Consider the following 16,962-nt stretch of genomic DNA (forward strand, 5'->3'; position numbering starts at 1 on the left):
TAATAAAGTAGATTTTATGGAAGTTGTTTAAGTTGCTTGTACCTTATTTTGTTAATTTGTTAAACTGCCCTTTCATAGGGCCATTGTGAGTTCATTCATTCATACATTTGTGTCAGTCACAATATCAGTTTCTGTTTTGTTTAAAGAATACACCTGGGTCAGCCTGTGCACAGGGTCCCTATTCTGGTAGAGGTTTCTCATAAAGGAGAAAGAAGACAAATTAGTGAATAAACTGAAAGATAGTGGATAGTAATAAGATGTGCAGAGAATTAGGAGCAGTTCGTGTGGTACAGGTGATCTGAAAAGTCCTCTTTGAAGAGGTAACATTTGACCATTTAAGCTGAGGCCTAAGCCATGGGAAGAGTTTCAAAAGAGATAATGTATGAATAAAAATCACGTTAAAACCTACAGCTTTGTATAAAATTTTGTTAAAATGAGTCATGACTAAATAATATCTAAAAACCTCTTCAAGGGACACTTTTCAGACACCTCAAGTCCAAGTTTAGAGCCTCTTCCAGTTGTTTCTGTTCATAGTTCTCCCTAAGGCATATTATATCATAATGAAACCATTTTTATTATCTATATTCATTCTTTCTTGAGTCATAAGCACAATAATTGCATTAGTATAGACTTAATAAATGTACATTCTTAATAAATGTTGACGGTTGAATGTATGACTAATTCCCATTCTGACTTTTTATAAATCAGTAAGTAGTTGGCTTACTCTGTTCACCAAATTGAATTAATGAACAAGATCTGTCTTCCTGGACCTTTAATTCAAAACCAACCTGTAATAGAAAGTGTTTCACAACAATTGGAATATATATGACAGTGCATTCAGTGACTTGAATAAGAGGACTTTAAACTAAATTGAGACAGAAAAGGAGAATACCACCCAGAGAAAACTGTAAAAAGTAACTGCTATAGATTAACTTGGTGACATAGAACTAGCCTAGTAGATATGGTTCATAATTGTCACAGATGGGATTGGCAGGCTATATGAGTTGGAGTTGAAATATATGATTGGAATGGAATCTTTTATTCAAAAGAAATGCCAAATGGGAGGTGTGATTAGTCAGGATATTGAAACTTGCTCGTAAACACCCAAATTATGTCTTAACAGGAAGGAGTTTATTTTTTATTCACCTAACAGTCCAGTGCGAATATTCCTGGTTGGTGGGCAGCTTTCCTCTATGTGGTGTTTCAGAACTCAGGCTCCACCATCCCCTTGAAGCCTTCTGCTTCCTTCCAGCTGATGGAAGGAGAAGAGATAATAGAGTAGGCATGCCTGCTTCTTAAATACCCTAATTCACGTCAGTTTCCCTTAAATTACAATAATGTAGATGAGTCATATGGACCTAACTGGTTGTAAGGAGAGCTGGGAAAAATAGTCCCTGGCTAGGCAGCCATCTCTCAGAGAGAACATTATACCGTAGAAAAGGAGAATGAGTTTTTGGTGGACACCTAGTTGTCTTTGCCACAGAAGTAACCCTGTAGTTAAACAAGGTAAACATCTATATGGAAATACAGAATCGGTTGTATAAACATGGCTAGAATATTTATTTGAAAGGTGTAGCTATAGGTGATATCTTCTTAGTTAGATGACAGTATTGACATAGAAGTAAATTATAGTTTTAATGGAAGACTTCAAGCATCCCAACACCTTCTAGAAGTTTGTTTTCTATAAACAGAGCAGCTGATAAATTTAATTTTGTTTTTTAGGTAATAAAGGAAGCTATAAAGATATCTACTATTTGAATTTAATTAGTGACATGCAAATTCTTGAAAGAACCTTAGGAGGATGGGACCATGTCAATTCAAGTAAAAAGTAGCAGGGAAAACAATTCTGTGCTTTAAGGAGATGTGTGCTCTAGACTTTAGGAAAAGATTAGAAAATCATAAGATTCTGTGGCTTAAGATTCTCATGGGCAGTATAGCTACTGAAGTAAAGGGAAGACTAAAAATGCCCTAGACTTTTTAATATAAAAGCCTGGGAAGCATATAACTGACCAAAAAAAAATTTTTAAGTAAAAACATGTATCGAGAATATATTTTTTAAAAAACTCATGTGAATTAAGAAAAAAGTAGAAAAATGGGCATGCAACTTGAATATCAGCTTCATATTAGAAGATATCCAAATGGACAATAAACCTAAAAAAGGATGCTCCATTTATTAGTCATCAAGGAAATGAAATTTAAAACTGTCATACTATGCACTTTATTACTCCAGAATGGTTATAAAGAAAAAGACAGAAAATACCAAGTTTTTTGAGGATGTACAGCCATTGGAACTCTCATATGCTACTGGTGGGAGTATAAATTGGAACAACCACTTTGTAAAATGTTTGGCTCTATATACAAAAGCAAAACATATATGTATTCTATGATGCAACTAGTCCATCTCCTCTCTGAGAGAAATGACTTATGTCCACCTTAACATATGTACAAGAATGTTTATAGTAGCACTATTCATAAAAGTAAAACATGGAAGCAATTCAAAGGCCATCAGTTGTAAATAAATTCCTTTCTACTTATATGTTGAAATAAACAGTGATGAAAAAAATGACATACTGCTATAAGCAGTAACTTGGATGAATCTTTTTTTTTCTCAAATTTTTATTTATTTATTCATTCATTCATTCATTCATCCATCCCTTTCCCCTTTCCCCCCACCCCGTTTGTCTGTTCTCTGTGTCTATTTGCTGCGTCTTCTTTGTCTGCTTCTGCTTTTGTCAGTGGCATGGGAATCTGTGTTTCTTTTTGTTGCGTCATCTTGTTGTATCAGCTCTCCGTGTGTGAGGCACCATTCCTGGGCAGGCTGCACTTACTTTCGCGCTGGGCAACTCTCTTTATGGGGTGCACTCCTTGCGCGTGGGGCTCCCCTATGCGGGGGACACCCCTGCGTGGCAGGGCACTCCTTGCGTGCGTCAGCACTGCATGTGGGCCAGCTCCACACGGGTCAAGGAGGCCCATGGTTTGAACAGCGGACCTCCTATGTGGTAGACGGACGCCCTGACCACTGGGCCAAGTCCATTTCCCTGGATGAATCTTAAAAACATAATGTTGAGCAAAGGAGGCTAGACACAAGAGTTCATACTATGATTTCATTTATATAAAATATTAAATCACCAAGATGATCTATGGTGTTGGAAATCAGGACCCTTCCTGGTCAGGTTAGTGACTTTCAGGGCCCTGAAGGGCCTTCTGTAGTGCTGCTCATTTTTGTTTCTTGGTCTGAGCACTGTTTGAATGCATATGCTCACTTTGTGACAATTCATCAAGCAGTCATCTTATGATTGGTGCATCTTTTTACATTTATGTTGTACTGCAGTAGAATGTTTACAGTAAATAATATATACAAAAAATAAAAAATAAAAAGCCTAGGAAGAACTTGGGGAGGGGCATGGGGAATGGGGAGAAGCAGTCAATGTTATTTTAGTATTTTTTTATTAGATCAATTGTAGGTTTACAGAAAAATCATGCAAAAAGTATTTGAGTCCCATATAGTCCCCTCTCACACACACAGTTTTCCCTATTATTAATATTTTGCATTAGTGTGGTACTTTTGTTACAATACATGAAAATATAATTATGCTGTTAACATTAGTCCACTATTTACATTAGGGTTCACTCTGTGTTGTACAGTTCTGTGTGGGGTTTTTGTGTGTAACATATATAATCTAAAATTTCCTTTTTGTCCCTTTTCAAATAAGTGATTCAGTGGTTATGATTACATTACATTCACAAAGTTGTGCTTCCAACCCCATCATCCATTGCTAAAACTTTTCCATCACTCCAAACAGAAACTCCATACCAATTAATCATTAACTCCCCATTCCCTTCCCCCATCTGGCCCCTGGTATCCTGTACTCTAGTTTCTGGCTTTATGAATATGCATATTCTGCTTATTTCATGTAAATGATAGCATACAATATTTGTCCTTACGATGTCTTCACGGTTCATCCATGTTGGAGTATGCGTCAGAACTTCATTCCTTTTTATAGCCGAATAGTATTCCATTGTATGTATGTACCACATTTTGTTTGCCCATTCTTCCATTGATGTACACTTAGGTTGTTTCTACATTTTGTTGATTGTGATTAATGCCCCACTGAACATCAATGTACAAATATCTGTCAGGTCCCAGCTTTCAGTGCTTTGGGTATATACCTAGTAGCGGGATTGCCAGGTCATATGGTTTGTTTTATACTGAACTTTCTGAGGAATTGCCAAACTGTCTTCCACAGCAGCTGCACCATTTTACATTCCTATCAACATTGTACAAGGGTTCCTATTTCTCTGTATCCTCTCCAATGCTTGTTTTCCTTTTTAAAAATAGTAGCCATTCTAGTGAATGTGAGATAGTATCTCTTTGTGGTTTTGATTTGCATTTCCCTTATGGCTAATGTAGTTGAGCATCTTTTCATGTATCTATTGGCCAATTGAGAATTTTGAAATTTTACTGTCATTTTGGAGAAATGTCTATTCAAGTCTTTTCCCCATTTTTAATTGGATTGTCCTTTTGTTGTTGAGTTGTAGGGGTTCTTTATATATTCTAGGTATTAAACCATTACAGAAATATGGTTTCCAAGTATTTTCCCCCATTCCATATGTTGTTTTTTTTTTTACTTTCTTAATAAAGTTCTTTGATGAAAAAAAAATTTATTTTTGATGAAGTCCCATTTATTTAAATTTTTCTTTTGTTGCTCATGCTTTTAGGAGTTTTATCATTTTAGTTCTTATATTTAGGTCTTTGATCCATTTTGAGTTAATTTTTGTATATGTTGTGAGATAGGGATCCACTGTCATTCTTTGGCATGTAGCTATCCAGTCCTCCTAGCACCATTTGCTGAAGGGACTATTCCTTGGCCACTAAGTGGACTTGGTACCCTTGTCAAAGATCAATTGACCAAAGGTTTGAGGGTTTAATTTTGAACTCTGAAAATGATTCCATTGAACTATATGCCTGTCTTCATGCTGGTGCCATGCTGTTTTGATTGCCTGAGACTTCCAACTCTGTTCTTTTTTCAATATCGTTTTAGCTATTCAGGGCCCTGTACCCTTCCATATGAATATTATGATTGGCTTTTCCATTTCTGCAAAGAAGGCTATTGGGAAGTTGACTGGAATTGTGTGAAATCTATAAATAGCTTTGGGTAGAATTGACATCTTAACAGTATTTAGTCTTCCAATCCATAAATATATAATGCACTCCCATTTGTTTAGGTCTTCTTTAACTTCTTTCAGCAATGTTTTGTAGTTGTCCTTGTACATATCCTTTGCATTCTTGGTTAAATTTATTCCTAGATATTTGATTCTTTTAGTTGTTGTAGTAAATGAAATTTTTCATTGATTTGCCCTTTAGATTGTTCATTACAAGTATATAAAAACATTACTGATTTCTGCATGTTAATTTTGTACCCTGCCACTTTGTTGAATTCATTTATTAGCTCTAATAGCTTTGTTGCAGAATTTTCAGGATTCTAAATATATTACATAACACTTTTAACAATTGAGAAAAGACATCAATTATCCCTATCAAAGACTTTGTTGGAGATAATGGTGGAATTAAAGCCCACATCCCACGGCATCCTCCCCTCCCCATCCTTGTTTGCCACTTTTACTGGAGCTTAGATCTTTTAAAAAAATGAAAAGAACAGAAGTCAGAGGGAGTTACTCATAATAAAGGTCCATTTGGAGAGAGGGTCTTATTAGGGTCTTGTTAGGGTATTATTAGGGCATGAATGGGATTTTTAGAACAGTTGATGCTTGGGAGAAGAAAAAATGAAGAGAAGTATCTTAGAGGTAAATTCAAAGTTGGAATTAGAAGGAGGTCATGGATCCACAATTCAGAAAGTTGAAATAGCAGATAATAGGGAACACCTAGTGTATCTCCTTTTTATCTTCTAATTCCTGCAACAAGACAAGGTTCTTTAAATTAGAAAAAGGTAGAATAAAAAATATAAACATATAACAATGTGAAGGCATCTAGCTTTAAATGATTTCAAACCTCTAGGTCCAGAAGAGTTATATCCCAAGTTGCTGAAGAACATATCTAATACTTTCAAGACTAGACCAGTAATAGAGAAATCAGGGAAATAAGTAGATATCGCAGAAGAAAAATGATTAAATGATGCCTATATTTTCGAAAGAGTGAAAGGATGATTTTTTTTTTTCCTGTGTGGGACAGGATGATTTTGAGCTTGCAGGGAGCAAGCTGGCTCCAGACTTCTCCAAGTCCATATCTCTCTGCCTCCAGTTCTTACGTGTCCAGGGACAGGAAACCACCAACATGCCTTTGTAGAAGGGTGAAAGGATGAATTTTAATAAGTGAAGTCACTGAAAATTGTCTTTGATTCCTGTAAAAATTTTAGAACAATTTTCTTAAAACAGTTTGTATCCATTTATAAACAATTGGAAGATATAAAGAAGCACTTTTCTTAACAGACGTAATTGTCCAACAATGCTTTATTGAATCATCGAATCACCTGCATCTGGAGAATGAGTAAATGCTGAAACTAGATAACTGTCAGTGATACTTTCCTGTGTTGGTGAGTGGCTGTACCTGATAAGCTTAGTTTCCTTCTTATAGTAAGGTTCAGTGATTCCTTTTCTGCTTTTCTCTGATTTTATTTTCCCTTTTCTGTAATTAAGTCTTTTAATGACATAATAAGTATTGCTTTATCTTTTTCATGGTATTGAGAGCTAGGTTTAAACCTTTTTAAAATATATTTCCAGATTGTTTTTTCAGGAAGATTGAACTGGAATATATATAAGCATGCTTGTTTTTCCATAATAGTTCAGCAAATATTGTTGTATTTTTAGTTTTGATGCTTACATATGTGACTTACCTTAATGTTTGTTTTTTTTTAAGATTTGTTTTTTATTTACTTTTTTTTTTCTTCTTTGTTTATCCCCCCTTCCCCAAGATGGTTCACTTGTCTGTCTGCTCATTGTTTGCTCACCTTCTCCAGGAGGCACCGGGAACCAGACCCGGGACCTCCCACATGAGAGGCGAGTGCCCAATGGACTGAGTCACATCTGCTCCCCATGGACTGTGATGTCTGCTTGCTTGTGGCAGCAGAGGCAGAGTCTAGCTTGTTGTGACAGGAGATGGTATCTAGCTTTGTTGCAGCAGGAGGTGGCATTTTAGCTCTGTTTACAGCAGCATCTAGCTGTGTTGCCGGAGAAGACGGCATCTGCTCATCTTTTAGGAGGCACCTGACTGAATTGCGGACCTCCCATATGGTAGGCGGGTGCCCAAGTGGTTGAGACACATCTACTTCCCCCTTAATGTTATTTCAATTTGCTTTTTCAATTGAAGAACCACCATGCATTTTTCCATGTGCTGAACTACTTTTTTATAACCTTTCCCAATTTTGCTATTGGGTTGTCTTTTTCTTATACATTTGTTAGGACTCTTCCTATATTTAGGTCTTTCCTTCAGAATTTACATTTATATATGTTGTAAGGTAAAAGTCCTTTTTTTTCCCAAGTGGAATAGTTCACTAGTGCTGTATGCTTTATCTTTTTTCATTGATGTAAAATACTACCTTTAGCATATTTGTAGATTAAGGCCTGTTCCTGGGTTCTCTTTTTCAGGGATTTAATTGTCTGTTCCTGTGTCAGTTCCACATAGCCTGATGATAATTGTGATAGCAGCAACAAGGGTTAATAGGTATCCAGTATTTACTATGTGCCAATTACAGTGGTACCTCTTTTATGTATTTCAACTCATTTATTTCCCACAAAATGTTATGAGTTAGGTATTCTTAGTTTCTTTATTTTTATAAATGAATAAGTGAGTTTTAAGAGGTTAAGCAATTTATCCAAGTTACAAAGCTAGTACTCTAAGTCTAACTCCAGAGGCTGAGCTCTTAATCGTGAGGCTTTGATACCTGGTTCCCTCGCTTATTTCTTTTTTTTTTTTTTTTAAAGGTTTATTTCTTTTATTTATTTCTCTCCCCCTCCCTCCTCCCCCCACCCCAGTTGTCTGTTCTCTGTGTCTGTTTGCTGCGTGTTCTCCTTTTCTGCTTCTGCTGTTGTCAGCGGCACAGGAATCTGTGTTTCCTTTTTGTTGTGTCATCTTGTTGTGTCAGCTCTCCGTGTGTGTGGCACCATTCCTGGGCAGACTGCACTTTCCTGCGCACTGGGCGGCTCTCCTTATGGGGCACACTCCTTTTTGTTAATGCTTATTCCTAGGTATTACTTTGTAGTGTCTTTTTAAAAAAACTTACGGGGAAATAATTTCAAAGTTGCAGAAAAGTTGCAAATAACTCCTGAATCCCAGGTTTACCAGTTAACAGTCTGCCACATTTGCTTTATCATTCCCCCTTGTGTATAAGTATATATGTAAGTGTACTTTTTTCCCCCTGGACCACTTAAAAATTAATGGCAAACATCACCTTTCATTACCTTTAAATACGTTCATGTGCATTTCTTACAAACAAGAACATTTTCTTATACAAACACAGTACAGTAATCGAATGTAATCAAATATTTCCTGATGCCCTTTATAGCAAAATCCTGAATCCGATCCAGGATCACATATTGCATTTAGTTGTCACATCTCTTTACTCTTCTTTAAGCTGAGCAGTTTCTTAGTCTTTATCTTTCATGACATTGATAGTTTTGAAAAAATCAGACTACTTGTTTTGTACAGCGTACATCAGTACAGATTTTCCTGATGTTTGCTTATGATTAAATTCAGATTATGAATTTGGGGCAGGAACACTATATAAGGGGTGTTATGTCCCTCCCTGCTAGTGCATCAAATCAGGAGTCATGCTATGTTAGTCTGTTCCATTATTGATGATATTAACTTTGATTGTTTGGTTAAGGTGACATGTGTCAGTTTTCTCCACTGTAAAGTTAGCTTTAAAAAATTTTTTTAAGTTAATAAGGAATCTGTGGAGAAAGAGCTTTATCATTCCATTGATGATTCTCACCTAAATTGATTTATTGCAAACATGTTTGGAAAATAACATTTTTCTATTACTCCTCCTGCATTTATTAGTTGGCATTTTATAAGGAAAAACATTCCCTTCTTCCATTTATTTATGATTATTAGAATGACTTATGGATTCCTTTATTATTCAGTGGGTGGCTATAATCCATTAGTTATCACTATTCTTTTTTTGTGTATGTGTCTTTATTTTTTTAATATTACATTCAAAAGATATGAGGTCCCCATGTACCCGCCACCCTCCTCACCCCTCGCTGTTCATTTTGTTGCTTAAATTTATCCTGTTTTTGGCCAGCAAAAGCCTCTTCAGACTGGCTCCTGTGTATTTTTTGTATATTCCATCATTTTTTAGTACTTCTTTACTTTTAGACATAAGGTATGCCAGGCTCTTATATTTGCCTTAGTCTAGCCCTGGAATCTGCCATTTATCCAAGGAACACTGGTTCTTACTTAGCAGATGTACATGGTTTTGAATGGCTTGTTTAAGAATTTTATTTTATACCTGATAAACTCATGCTTAAGAGAGATTAAGTAATTTGATCAAGGGTCACAGTAGCTACTAAGAAGTGACAGAGGGAAGCAGACTTGGCCCAATGGATAGGGTGTCCACCTACTACATGGGAGGTCTGCAGTTCAAACCCCGGGCTTCCTTGACCCTTGTGGAGCTGGCCCATGCGCAGTGCTGATGCGCCCAAGGAGTGCCGTGACCCACAGGAGAGTCCCCCGTGTAGGGGAGCCCCAGGCACAAGGAGTGCACGCCGTAAGGAGAGCCGCCCAGCGCGAAAGAAAGTGCAGCCTGCACAAGAATAGTGCCACACATACGGAGAGCTGACACAACAAGATGACACAACAAAAAGAAACAGATTCCCGGTGTGCCATTGATGAGGATAGAAGCGGTCACAGAACACACAGCGAATGGACATAGAGAGCAGACAACTGGGGAGGGAAACGGGAGAGAAATAAAAAAAAAAAAAAAATCTTAAAAAAAGTGAAAGAACAAGGATTGAAATGTAGGTTTAAAAAAAAAGAACTGTAGGTCTAACTCAGAAGTCTGTTCTTATTCATGCACTCTAAAAATATTCATTGGTTATCAATTGTGGGCTAGATACTGGGCTAAGCTACACTACACTAAAGACAAAAAACATGCTATCCCAAAGCTTATAGTTCAGAGGAGGATATAAACAAACAAGCAATGACAATTCAGTATAGTAAATACTGTAAGGAGGGAATAAAATACGCTGTAAGAGCACCTGGAGATCAGGGACGATTCCTTGAATATTTAGATTGAGTAATCATAAGTCAGGCATAAGGAAAGAGGTAGGTTATACCAAGCATTTATGAAAAGAATATGGTGCATTTGAGGGTCTAAACGAAATTCAGGATGCCAGAAACATACAGCACAAGCAGAGAATAGGAAGAGATGAGCCTTGAGAGGTTAAATGAGGCAAATCTTGCAGGACCTTCTATTTCATATGTAGAAGTTTATAGACTATATGAGAAGCAAGAGGAGGTCAAACTATTGAAGACTTGTAAAATCAGATTTCCTCTTTAGAAAACACAAATATCCTCCACACTATAGCCAGAGGCTTTTGCAATAATTCAGAGGGTAAATAATTAGTAGCCAAGGGAAGCAGTAGTTAGTTGGGAGAGAAGTGGAAGAATTTTAGATTATAGGCTGGACTTGCCACGTCTTGGAGATTGATTAGATATATATGGGGCATGGGAAGGGTAGGAGTTAAGAATGACTCCCAAGTTTCTAGCTGAGGGAACTAACTGAGTGGATGAGAGCATTTTGCTTAACCTTCCCTGAGATATAGGGGATGGAGAAGAAAGACTAGATTTTGATAGGAAAGATGATAAGTATCATTTTGGGTGTGGTAAATTTGAGATTCCTGGAAGATATCCCAGCAGATGCCCAGCCAGCAGCTGGATCAGTGTAAAAGAGCCTCCTATAAATAGTGTATATTTTGAGAAAACAAGAACTAATCTTTCATTATTGCCCTTTATGTTTCCAGAGGAGAATGCCTGTAAGAATCTTATAAGTTTTGATATTTCAGAAGACCCAGAAGATTTTTTCTATGAATTTAAAAAGTAAGGTCATGTTCTTTTGCAATAAATCGCTTGAAAATCATTGCTTGCCTTTGCCATTCTACCATGTAATTACCATTATTCTGTAGACTTTTATTTTTAGAAGAGAAAACAGGCTATTTAAAAAGCAAAATTGGTGCTTCCACATATCCTTTTACTAGTATGTATCCATGGAATTATATTGGCATTGATTTTGAATGAAACAAAAGCTAAGAAAAATTGAATAATAAACATTAAATATGTACTGCATGCCAAAACCATGGCTTCTTTATTGATGACAGGAATGGATTTTATTAATAAAAGTTAAAAATTGAAATGGCAAGTTCTTTTAAACATATTTGGTAATTATAAAAGTTTGAAGCAAATATTTGAAAATGTTGTATAAAATACTTAACAAAACCAAAATAAACTGTTACTTCATTTACTTATATAACATCTTGCTCCAGAAGGGCTTTTAGTAGCAAAATAAGTTATAAAAGACAGTATTTTAAAAGAAAGTGGTTTTAGCGCTTTGTAAGTCTAAAATTACTTGAAAATAAAAAGGTTTTCAAAAATTAGAAAAATGTAAAGTGGTCTTAAACACATGTAATGTATGAGTTAAAATTTAATTCTTGGCTACTAATCAAAATTTATTTTTAAAAACTTACTTCTTATATCTATCACTAGAAAAATTTAGATTGAGGATTAGAAGGTACTGCTTTTGCTATTTCCTGAGAAAAGACTATTGGTTTAAATAAATAGAGGACCTGCATGATAAGATCTCAAAGGGATCAGAAAAGTTCCTAGTGTCTGAAGTCTGTAACAGATTAAACTGATTTGCCTTGCTACCCTAAACTCATCTCCAACCATGCTCTCCATGTGGGACTTATTTTGGTTTTTGAAACACCCCTTGTTTATTGCTTCTATTGCTGAGGACTTTCTGTCCCCAGATCTCCTGCATTAATTTCATGTTTACCGTTTATGTTACATTTGATTTATATACCAATTAAACTTTATTAAGTTTTGAATCTTGTGAATAAAATATACATTGAAACTCAACATACTGTTACAGGAAAAACATGGTGGGAATAAAAGTAAATTACCCCTGGAATTTGGGAAAAATAAAAGAACTTTAGACAAATATTATAAACTGATATATCTAAAAATGTGTTTATACCTAATTTCTTCTGCTCTTTAGTCTTACTAAAGGAAATGAAACAGCAGAAGGGGTATTTATACTACACGCACATATCATTATAGAAATAGGTACATGCTATATTTTGGTTTTTTCATTAATTTATTGAAGTATATCACTCATACATAAGCATACATAAACAATAACTGTATAGTAATAGTTGTGAACTTACAAAACAAACATATATAACATCATACAGGACTCTCATAACTCACCCTACCACCAATACCTTGCATTGTTGTTAAACCTTTTTAACTAATGATTAAAGAGTATTGTCAAATATTACTACTAACCAAAGTATTTTCCCCAGCCAACCCTATTATTATCTTTATATCATTTATATATGAACATACATAAACAAATAAATGTATAGTAAAAGTTGTGAACTTACAAAGCAAACGAGCATAACATCATACAGGGGTCCCGTACATCAACCCTCCACCAACACCTTGCTTGCATTGTCGTGAGGCGTTTGTTACAAATTATGAAATAATTGTGTCAAAATCATACTACTAATTATAACCCTTATCTTACATTTGGTGTGTTTATCCCCCAACCCACCCTATTATTATTTTAAAATATATTTTTTATGACAGAAGTTGTAAATTTCTAAAACAATCATGGACATGTGCAGAATTCCCAAACAACACCCCTCCATCAACATACCACACTGTGGTAGATCATTTGCTACAGATAAGATAATATCATTTGATTTTTACCATGTCCATAGTGTATACTTGGTGGCTCACATTTTCCATCCTGCCTCATTATCAACACAGTACATCTTTCACATAGATGCAAGAATATTATTATTGTTAACCACAGTCCATAGGTCACTCCGGCTGTATTTTTCCTGTGCTTCTCCACATTCCCAACACCCTGCAGTAGGGATGTACATTTGCTCTAGCTCACAAAGGACACTCTTGCATCTGAACCATCTGCCAAAATTCTCACCCATCTCTTGGTTCACTGTGTTATTTATATTTAGTCCCTAAATTATTCTCTAGCATTCTGTCAACTGGCATTTACATACCTAGACTACCATTCTGAGCCACATCTCCATTTATAAACTAGCTGTTACTTGGTATGTGTTAACATCCACTCTATACATTTCCACACTTTTACAATAAAGCTAATTAAAACTTCTACATACATTAAACATCAGTAGTCCATTTTAGTCTTTTCTCTTATCTCCTTTAAGAATCCACCACCTACCAGCAGGTCTTGAAGATATTTTCCTACAATTTCTTCTAGAAGTTTTATGGTTCTTGCTTTTATTTTTAGGATTTTGATCTATTTTGAGTTAATTTTTGGATAAGGTGTGAAATAGGGGTCCTCTTTCCTTCTTTTGTCTATGAATATCCAATTTGTTGAATGGACTGTTCTGCCCGAGCTGTGTGGGTTTGAAAGACTAGTCAAAAATCACCTGACCATACTTTTGAGGGTCTGTTTCTCAACGATCAATTTAGTTCCCTTGGTCGATGTATCTGTCTTTATGCTCAGTACCATGCTGTTTTTACCACAATAGCTAGGTAATATGATTTAAAGTCTGGAGATGAGGGTTCACTTTTCCTTTTTATGATGTTTCTGGCTATTCAGGACCCCTTACCCTTCCAAATAAATTTGATTGTGTTTTCTCCTTTTTTAAAATGCTGGTGGTATTTTTATCAGGATTGCATTGACTCTATATCAATTTGAGTAGAATTGACACCTTAATGATATTTAGTCTTCCAATTCATGAGCATGGAATGTTCTTCCAGTTATTTAGGTCTTTTTAAAATTTCTTTTAACATTCAGTTGCAGTTTTCTGAATACAAATACTTGACATCATTGGTTAAGTTTATTCCTGACGATTGGAGTTTTATATGTCATATTTTATTTTGCTACTTTTTTTACTCTTTTAGTTTTATTGATAATAATCTTCATTTCTAGACACTCTTCCAGGCCTCTCTCTCCTGTCTTTTCTTTTCAGGCTTTGGCACACCCTTTAGTATTTCCTGAAAATCTGATCTGTTGGCTAGAAATTCCCTCAGTTTCTGTTTATCTGTGAATATGCTAAACTCGCCCTCATTTTTGAAAGGAAGTCTTGCCAGATATAAGATTCTTGGCTGGAAGTTTTTCTCTTATAGTATCTTAAATATATCAGACCACTGTCTTCTTGCATCCATGGTTTCTGGTGAGAAATCAGCACTTAATCTTATTGGGTATCCCTTATATGTTATGCATTGCTTTTCTCTTGCTGTTCTCAGAATTCTCTCTTTATCTTTGGCATGTGACATTCAGATGAGTATGTGTCTTGGAGTTGGTCTATTCGGATGGGAGTACATCGTGCTTCTTGGACATGAATATCTATGTCCTTCAGTAGGATTGGGAAATTTTTTACTATTATTTCTTCAAATATTCCTTCTGCCCCTTTTCCCTTCTCTTCTCCTTCTGAGACACCTGTGACACATATGTTTGCACGCCTTTTGCTGTCATTTAGTTCCCTGAGACCTTGTTCAATTTTTCCATTTTTCTTCTTCTGTTGTTTTGTATGTTCACTTTCAGAGGCCATTTCTTCAAGCTCACCAATCCTTTCTTCTGTCTCCTCAAATCTGCTATTAGGATTCCAATGTTTTTAAAATTTCATTTATTGCACCTTTCATTCCCACAAGATCTGCTGTTTTTCTATGTATGCTTTCAAATTCTCCTTTGTGCTCATTCAGTGTCGTCTTAATATCCTTAATTTTTTTAGCCATCTGTTTGAATTTATTAAGGAGGTTTGTTGGAACATCAACGATTAGTTGTCTCAACTCCTTTATGTCATCTGGAGGCTTATCTTGTTCCTTTAGCTGGGCCATATCTTCTTGTTTCTTGGTGTGGATTGTAATTTTTTGTTCGTGTTTTGGCATCTGGCTTACTAGAGTATTTATTCTGGGTGCACTTTTTCTCTTTAGTTCTTTTTAGTTTAGGGCTTCCTGCCCTTTCTCCCTTGCTGGTTGTGCAATACGAGCCAGGGTTGTAATTGCTGCTATAAGCTGTGGAAGCTCAAGCCGCCCTCATTGGGCCAGGGACCAGTGAAACTTCTCTCAACTTTCTCCTTTGCCAGGGGTAGGTGAGAGAGTCATGGCTGTATGGAATAATCCAAGTTGTGCAGGTCTAGATTGTAGTTGCCCAGAGAGATTGATGAAGCATCACACCCCTTTCTCCCCTTCCTGGGGTGGGGATGGAACTAGCCGGTGTGGGCAGCAATCTATGCAGTGTGGGTCCAAGATGACCGCAGTTGCCCTGGTAGACTTCGATTTTCAATGTGTGCCAGCCAAAGTTACCTGCAGTTACCTGGATAGGCTGGTGCAAGGCCCTCCAGCCTCCTCCCTTCCAGAGGCAGGGCTGAAGCCTAGTGTAGGGCTGCAGGCCGATCTGGGTGAAAGAAACTGATTCCTACCATCACTGTGATTTTCAGTCCTGGCTTCCCCTCAGGTTGGGGACAGAGTCAAAATGGTGGCCACCAGTCTCTCTCCGATTTGGGTGCATTCACACCCCAGCTGTTCTCAGGGTAAAATTTTGCCTGTTGAGTCTACCAATCAGTAGCCAAAATCAGCCACCAGCCGTCTCCTCCTTCCCTGTTTTTGGGAAATGGAACTTCCAATTCCAGCCACAGAATAGCTCCTGGGGCAGCTTGTGCTGCCTCTGCAGCTTGGCCTGTAATATCCTAGAGAGGCTGGCACAGGTCCCTGCAGCATCCTCCCTGCTGGAGGTGGCACAGGGGCTTAGGCTAGAGCTGCAATCTGATCTGGATGAAAAAAGCTGGTCCCCACCAGCATTGTGATCTTCATTCCGCCCTGCTTCCCCTTATACCAGGAATTATGATGGTGGCTTCTGGCCTCTTTCTGAGTTGGACAGTCTCAGACTTTAGCTGTTCTTCGGATTATACCTTGGCCTGCTGAATTTACTCAACAGTAGCTGAAGTTGGTGGCCAACCGTTTCTTCCTCCCCAGTTTTTGGGCCTTGGAGCTTTCAATTCCAGCCACAGGACAACTCCCAAGGTGCCTTGTGCCTCCATGGAAGGATGGGCACCAACCTCCGTGGCGTGTAGCACTCTACTTATGAGTCTTCTCTGCACATGGGCAGTCTCCTCCTTTCCTACTTTCAAGGATGTTGCAGGATGCTCTTCTGGCCTCCTGGAGCCCCCAAACAGATGCTTCACCTAACTCCAGATAGCTCTGGGTGTTTACTAACTGCCTTGTAGCAGGAGCTGACTCTAGGAGCTCCTTACTCTGCCGCCATATTGCTGGTTTCCACATGGTTTGTTTTTAAGGTTAAAACTCAACAAATGCAGCCACACAGTTTTTCAGGAGCATTTAATTGACTGAAAGGAGTTTACTGTACTTTCCTGGTCAGTAATCTTGACAAAGGGCCAGAAGGTAAGATGTGAAGATCTGAGGGGTTAAAAACCTTAAGATAGATATAAAATCAGTTTATTTTTTTCCCAAAAGTTGACTGAATTTGTAGAAGGAATGGTACTTAATAAATACTTCACTGATACCTTTTTACCAACAATCTGTTTTTAATAATTGAAGAAAGTAATCAAATGTATTTACCTTTTTGCTTGGAATATTCATAATTCAAGCGTAGTCTCCGTTGAATTTAATTTTTTAGGAATTTTGAGGCTTTATATTGATATGTAAGTTATATTTATTACTATTATCCACAACACAATCAAAATTTGTTTTAAGTATTTTTAGTCTATCCAGTT

The 16,962-nt window shown here is 36.9% G+C and overlaps 1 protein-coding gene and 1 non-coding gene across 5 annotated transcripts in view; one reads left to right on the forward strand and one right to left on the reverse strand.

The window, feature by feature from the left end:
• Nucleotides 1–16,962, forward strand: part of YES1 (YES proto-oncogene 1, Src family tyrosine kinase) — an 88,398-nt gene that overhangs the window by 13,210 nt on the left and 58,226 nt on the right. The window lies entirely within an intron of this gene.
• LOC111763784 (small nucleolar RNA SNORA38) lies at nt 6,178–6,309 on the reverse strand. The gene has a single exon (XR_002796572.2). It is a non-coding gene; the product is annotated as a small nucleolar RNA SNORA38 (small nucleolar RNA).

The sequence above is a fragment of the Dasypus novemcinctus genome, chromosome 16 (assembly GCF_030445035.2).
Source record: "Dasypus novemcinctus isolate mDasNov1 chromosome 16, mDasNov1.1.hap2, whole genome shotgun sequence".
Lineage (NCBI taxonomy): Eukaryota > Metazoa > Chordata > Mammalia > Cingulata > Dasypodidae > Dasypus > Dasypus novemcinctus.